A 7,958-nucleotide genomic window follows, 5' to 3' on the forward strand; every position below is an offset into this window, starting at 1 on the left:
TCAGGGCCCTGTGTCATATCTCTAACTTCAGCCTAGGGTCTGCAGCTGCAGGTATGGCAGACAAGGTCTGAGGAACAACTGTCATTAGAGATATTTCTTGGCTGCTGCGCCAGTGGCCATCCCAAGATGGGTGGGCATGGCAGTGACATGAGGCCATCTCTGCCCCATTGAGCCAGTGCCTTGGAACGGGGCACTGGGCACCTGCTCTCCAGGTGAGTTGCCCATCTGTAACTGTGCAGTTTAAAAAATCACATGCTTTTTCTTGATAGCCCCTGTGAACTGTTCTCACACATATGGGTTGTACCATGTATGAAGAAAAGCTGCTATAGTTTCTTCTTGGGTTTGTTTTTGGCTTTTTTTTTTTTTTTTGAAGTTGAAGCTATATGAAAAATGAAAGGTTATCCGAGCAATGAGGAGCATTGCAGGAATTCTTTGAAACAGGTGCTTAGTTATCCTGCTCTGTTAAATTAATGAAGGTGTAGTCTGAACCCACAGACTGACAAATCCTTTCGTGCAAGCCTTCTACCAACTGAAACAGGGACTTCCCCTTACATTATGCGGTTTTGTAAGACTTTTGCCAGGTGCTGTCAGCAGCAATAAACCTGGCGTCCTTTTAAAGAGGAATAAACCTCTTCGCCCGGCATTTCTAGGCTCACTAAATATCTGTCCTTAGATTTTTTTGCCTAAATACCTTTACCACTAAATACCTTAATAAGTGATATTCCCTGCTCGCACTCGCAGTAGTAGAAAAAAAACCCAAAATCTCTCCATCGTCTTGCTGGCAGGCAGGAGCTTGCCCTCCCTGTGCTCTGCCTGAAAGCCGTGTCACCTGGTTAGCCTGGACCAGAGCCCAAGCTAACAGGAGCAGCTCCTAGCTGGGCTTGGGAACCAGAGTATATTGCTGTGCTCACTGGGTCTAAGCCATGGCTGAGTAGAAGCACGTTTCTTCTACAAAAAAGGTGCATTTGCCCCTGCCTGCAGCAGACCATGCAGACCAGCCTCCTGTCTGCGAGGGGAGTGACAAAGATTCTACTCAAGGTAAAAGGGAACCCAGTGTCAACTTCAGAAAACAGACCAAGAAACTTATCTACAGGCTATTAACCAGATACTGCAGCACTGTATAGTCTTCTGAGGATCACGTTATAAAAAAGGATATTGAAAAACTGGAGAAGGTGCAGAAGAGAGCTGTAAAAATGATTCAGAGACTGGAGAAAGCACCCTACACTGAAGCACTCAAAGAATTCAATCTGTTTAAGTTATCAAGATGACTGAGAAGCCACTTGATTACACCAGGTAATACCTTCACCAGGAGGAACTGGTGGGTTACTCAGGCTCCATTTACTAACAGCAAAGAAAGACGTGGACAGAAAAAAACTGGAAGCTTGAAAGACAGGCAAATTCAGACTGGACAAAGCAATTGCTTTTTTCTGATTATTCTTCAGAAAGGACTCTACTGAGTAAGGTGGGTGACGGCCCAACTATAGATATTTTTAAATCAAGATTGAATGCGCTCCTGGAAATTGTACCAGTTACTGGGCTCAGGAGAGAAGTAACTCAATAAATGGTAAAATGTGCCTCCAAATCACTGCCCCCTCCTTACCCAGCAAGATGCACCGTGCTGCTCTCAGTGGCTAGTGAAGGCCAAAATCCTGATGTGGGCTCTGACAGACATAATCCCCATGCCCAAGGAACGCTTCCTAGGTTTGCCTGAGAATAACCCAGGCATACTGATTTTACTTCTGTTTGGTGGCTAAATAGGAGAAAGATATCGAGCAGATGCGTATTTTGGAAGCACAATATTTATTGGGAAATAGTGGAAATACAGGGACGTTATGGACACTAGAATATCCAAAGACTATTAAATTGACTGTCCCACTGTAATGAATAGCCCTGTGGCTAGCTAGAGCTTGAGTTCCCATCCAAAAGTCAAGTTCCCCACAGAATTTAAAGTTCCTGGAGTGAGGGGAGGATGAGAGAGGGAAAGAAGAAGGCAAATCCTGTGGCCGCCATCCCTTCAAGAAGGAAGTGAGAACAACACTCACACCTCTGGGCAGCTGTGGGCTACAAGAATGCAGATGAAAACCGGAGCCAAAACAGGCAATTCCCAAGCTCTGGTTTTAGGAAAACCATGAGAAAGGCAGGGAGGCATGTTGAATAGGAGGAACATCATGGCAGGAGGAGACTGTGTTCGTATCGGGACACTGGGAAGTCGTGCTGGGTGCATGGTGTCCCTTGGGGTGGCAAGGCAGAAGCACAGCAACTCTCTGGAGTTTTTCCTTAAATTATTTTCTTTAAAATAAGGCTCTTTTCACATTCCTTTCACCAACAGGCTGAGACACTGTTTGTACGGGGGTGTGACAAACCTCCTAAATGCACAAGAGGGGTTCTGGATAGTATGCATGCGGTTGCAGGTCTCTGAGTTGCCACATTATCCTTGTGATACTACAGCTGGAAGGAGAAAACTTTTTACTCTGGGAACATGTATGCAGCTGGGGTCTGGGCAGCTCTCTGCAGATGAGGGCTTCCAATGTACTTTCTTTCCCCCATTCGCCAACAGATGGTGGCAGAGAGAGCCCCTTTCCTGTCCAAAGCCTTCAGGCCACAGCGGTTGGATTTCCCTTTAATTACCTCTATATGAAAGACTACTGTATTCTGCAGCTTTTGTCCTTCCTGAGGCAGTTTGCAAAAGCGGCACTGCAGAGCTCTGGGAAACCATTGTGTGCAGCTACGGCACGACAGCACGACTTGGGGTAAAGATTTCAGTGTACTCATTTTCCACATTGCGCAGGAGTTATGTTCAGTGAAAATTATATAAATGTAGTATACCAGCTCGTATGTCATTTCCACAGAATGTTACAACCATTCTGTTATGTAATAGTGAGCTAATAAAGTCAACCCAAAACTCACTATATCACTTTCTACATGAAGTCACCTCATTCATTCTTTTTCCCTTTAATTTAAATCTCATCTCTATTTCTACATTTGCCTTCCGAAGTATTTCTAGCACAGCATATTCCTAACACCCTTCTTATTTTACTGTGTGATCTAAACAATACAGAATAACAGGGCCTGAAAATTTGGACTAGAAATATCATGAGAACAGGCTCTGTCAAGAGCTTTCCAGTATTTCCTGCTTCTGGTTGAGCTGGAAATACTCAAAGGGTGAAATCCTGGCCCAGCTGAAGTCAATGGGAATTTTGCCATTAACTTCAATGGGGCTAGAATTTCACTCTTGGTATTTACTCCGTGTATCCAGTCTCAACTAGATCTGGTGTGGTGCGAAAAGGAGAACTTTTCTTCTTTCCTTTCCTTCCTCTTGTAAGATTTAATGCTTAAAAAACCCTCACATATTCAGGTTGGATGTAATTGTTGAGTAATGCCAAATAAGTTCCTGTGTTACCCAAATGATCCATTGCTTCTCTCTAAGCAGTTGCACATCAGAAACTGTGGTATTACAAATATAAAATGATACAAAGATTAAGAAATGAAAGCTGCCTGCATAACATAATTAAAAAGATATACTGTCTCTCTTTTGACAAAACTTTTGTGGTAGGTATGTGCCTCTGTTTCAGGACCTTGATGCCAAAAACTTTTGCAGCCAGTGCAATGGTGGTTGTCCGTGCACAATGTTTGAATTTTTGCTTTCATACAGAATTTTCCTGGCAGAGGTCTTCATCATCAGTGAAGCAGGATTTTCCTTGCTGTAAATCTGATTCGTTGTGATCTCTGCTTAAGGTGGCCTAAAACTTTAAATCAGACTTTGGGGAGCAGGTGGACTTTACCCTGTTTTACTTACGTCTGCCACTGTCTTCCAGGAGGTGCTTTGTAATTCCTTGCTCATCAGAGACAATCCATTACATCAAATCTTTCCCCTTCAAAAGATGAAGTCAATTCTACTTCTGCTAAAAAAATCCAGCTCATTACTGTGTCCATGTTTTACATTAAAGAAACATTTTTAATTTTGTGCTATTTAATAACAACAGTCCCAAAAGCAAACTGACCAGTGTGAGATTTGGTGTTGTACTGGTGAGGATTCATTGGTGAAGGACATTTCTGGAAATCTCCATACCTTTTTTTACAGACCCAGATGACCTAGTGAATGTCTGACCAATAAAAATGTGTGCTTGAGCAAAGAGAACATCCCTGGTTCTTTCCTAGAAACAAAAAGTTTTCTTCTAGAAAAACAATAGTAGAAGCACTCAATTAATCCACAGTTATTATTTTGTCTTCACTGACAATTAACAGGCCTCCTAACGCACTGCTGCCTCACTTCTGCAGTCGAAGCAGCCCTGCCAAGTGGACTTGGGCTGACACACTCATTCTTCAGCCTGTATTTCCTGGTGCAAATAGTTTCTAGCTCCTTTCCAACAGCCAAATCCAAGGGAAAAAAAAAAAAAAAAAAAAAAAGAAAGAAATAAAAAGGGCTTTGTTCTCCATGAAAAAAGCCACGGCTGCGGTCAGGAGCCCTGCGCACAAAGCCAGGCCATGAGGAAGGAAGGGAAATGCAGTCCGCCGCGTCCTGCCAGGCAGGCTCACAGCCCCAGTGCTCCCAGCGCTGCCGGAACGCCCCGACTCAGACCTTCGACCACCCACCTCCTCCATCCTCGCCAGCCCGCTGCAAAAACCTGTCCCTTCTCCAGGCCATGCAGAAGTCAAATCCTATTTTCTTCAAGGCAAACCACGAGGAAGTCTGCAACAAGAGAAAGAGAGAGGGAGCAGATCTGAAGCACAGCTTTGGTCTCCCTCACACCCCACCAGCTGAGCTCCGCAGGGCTGACACACCATGTGGTCAGACCCTCTGAGCTTTGGCAAGGCTCTTCCACGGTTGCTCTGTCTGAAATATAGTTGCAGTGGCTTTTCAAGCTACAGGACGGTAAAATGGCTTTCATCATCTCTTCTGTCCCTGCTTTCCTGTATTACCAAAAGAGAACTGCTGGAGATAAGCAGGCCAGTGCCACAATCCCTGTGGGTTTTGGTTTTTTTTTTTGTTTGACCTGTTGCCCTCCCAAGTATTGCTCGGTTCCTTAGGCAAAGTATCTCCTAAGGCAAGTGGCCATACCACCCTCAGAGCAACGCCTTTCCTGGCAGTCTCCTGTATTACTACTTGATGGTTGCTTTGATGATTTGAGCTGTAAATATCTTCCTGCATTTGCTCTTTTCAGCTTGTTATATTGAAGCCAAAAGCCCGTGTCACCTGCCCCTCCACACTGTCTTCCTAGGAGTCTGCTCGCCAACCCTGTTCGGTGTGTGGCAGTATCAGGTTAGGTCTCTGGGGTCTGCTGACTGGTATAAATTAAATTTTACCCAGCAGACTGCAACAGGGCCTTTGTTACCCCCTACAGTTTAAAATACAAGTTTCTGCACAACTGCTAGCAGGCTATTGACACACCTAATTTTTTAATTGGCCTTCAAGAAACTTCCCACATGTGCCGCAACAAGTGGTTTTCCATGTGGTAGAGTCAGAAAGGATTTTTTCCCCCTCCCTCCCTGCAATAGTTCAAGTCCTGAGCTCCTGATTCCCTTCCCACCCAGCTGCCCCTGAATTATCCCCTTCACTGATGGACATGTGGACCCCTCACCGCTGTTGATGTGCCTTGCCCGCAAGCCCATGGATGGATGTTCAGCTTTGGGATGAGGAAGGGTTTCCCCTTCTAGGCCAGACTTACTGGGTCTTGGGAGTTTTCTACCTACCCCTGTGGCCTGGAGCATGATTTTTGTCTGGAGGGACTGCCTGAGCTTGTTAAACCTGCCTCGTATCCCACCAGTATGTGGATTCTCACCCAGCAGGGACCAGACCCTAGATATCTTATGCTGCTGACACTGAGCTCAGCTTTTTCAGGTTGAAATGTTTGCCTTAACTGACAGCTTTGGACATGGCATAAGGTATTTGCATGAATCCTAGCAGCCTGCAGTATTTAGGAGGACAGGGTATATGATCCGCTAGCCCCTTCTGTCTTTAATTTCTAGGAAGCTATTATAGCCCCTTCCAAAAAGGCTCACGTCTGCCTGCCAGCACCACATTAGCATGACTACTGCTTTGAAACACAATAGCTGTGGCAGCTCAGTATCTGTAATGCATCCCCCGCTGTACTGTGTAGCTTTGCACACGCCTATGTGCCATTAATGAATCATCACGTGGGAAGTGTTTTCATTATTCCTTGCTTTTCCAGCCCTGGCGTTTCTTGGCGAACATGCAGCCCAGGCCACTGCAGCTGTCTGTCTCGCTCTCCTTCCTTTAGATTAAAACCATTTTTTGTTGTTGTTTTTTTGAAGTGCCCATTGAAGTGACAGGACAGAGAAGGATGGCTAAACCCAAGTCCCAATATCTTTATTTCAAGACTACACTAATAGCCTCTAAGAATTTTCCTCTGCTGTACTTCAGATAAGAGCGGTGAGCCTATAAATTCATTAGCGAGTAATGGAGCAACCTCACTTTATCTATGTCTTTTCACAGGACTAGGGTTTCATTCTGTGCCAGGAGTCATACATCACACTCAACATGTATGTCTCCAGAGCCAACTGAGAGAAAGTGCAGAAAAACTACTGTTAACAAGGGAGTAATTACGTTCAGCATAAATTAATTATTGGTCACTCAGGACTGGTGGGAAAGGACCACACAGACTGTATCCAACTGAGTTCCCACCTCTGAGGGAAGAAATATTTAAATATGAATCATAAGACAATACAAGGTAGGCCCTTTCTGGTCTACTGGTCTTTAACTGCACATATTTGCTAATATGACATGTGGCTTATTTGCTTTAACACTATAGGTACATTGTATTTTTTTAGGGCAAACATGAGTGATAGTCATTCGGGACAAGGGTCATTTCATAGCAGCCAGCATCAGACCTGACCGAGGGAAGCCAGGAGGGACTTTAAAATGTAATTCAGCCAAAAGAACAGGACACGGATCAGCAAGCGAGTGATGGAAGGTGTTCATGAGGAATTTAGATTACCGCACACTGCAAATAAACCCTGAGAAGCTGGAGCAGCCAGAGGCCAGGGAAGCCCGGCCGGCAGGCAGAGAGGAGCCCTCCCACCGGGAGAAGAAGATGCACGGTGCTCCCCAATCTCGTTGCCAAAAGTGTTAGTGCTAGCTCAGGAAAGTCTAATTGTGCTTGAACCCTGAAATGACTAATGTGGAAAGGTGTAGGGGTATGTAAAATACTGTTGGGCTAGTCTCCAACAACCAACCAAGAGATTAAAATGGCTCATTACATGTATAACATTAAAACTGTTCCACGTCCTAACAAAAATCAGGAAATTCAAAGTTAAAACAAATCCTCATAAATGGAAATTCTTGCCATCATGGGAAATAAAAAGCATATCAAGATACAAGTGACAAATGTACTGTCAACTGGGAACCTTGGCTTGGAATTTCCTGGCTTTTTCTTCTCCTTCAGTTCACTGCTCCTAAAACAATGTATAGTTATAGGATTCATTCCTCCTCTTCTCTCCCGTATTAACAGATATTCATACACATAAATAAGCAGTTGCACACACACCATATGCAAATTAGGCTTTTTTCCTTTTTTAAATGAATGCTTTTCAAGCTGTTCATTAAATAACCAGCTAGGAAAGTTTTCCCATTTGTGAAGCCCCAGGTTTATTGAATCGTAATGAGTGCAACACTCAGACCCACCAGCTATGTTTTCCCATAAAAAAGAAGCCAACATCTGTCTTACAACAGCCTGGTGCTTGGAAATTCACCTGTAATATGAAGAATACAGTTTCCAGGCTCTGTTCCATCCAGTCCAGGTTGGAGTGCCCTGCACAGCAAGTTATTTTGGGATGTGCTCTCTTGGATTGCCCAGAATTTTCATGTCAGACCTCAGAAACCTTTCTGTTTTTAAAAGTACTGGGGCCAACGAATTGACATTCTATAACGAAGGTGTGCTTTGTCGAAAAATGCCTAACCAGTGCTAATCACCCACACTGGAGAAGGCAGTGGAAAGCTT

The sequence above is a fragment of the Falco peregrinus genome, chromosome 7, assembly GCF_023634155.1.
Source record: "Falco peregrinus isolate bFalPer1 chromosome 7, bFalPer1.pri, whole genome shotgun sequence".
In the NCBI taxonomy this organism is placed as follows: domain Eukaryota; kingdom Metazoa; phylum Chordata; class Aves; order Falconiformes; family Falconidae; genus Falco; species Falco peregrinus.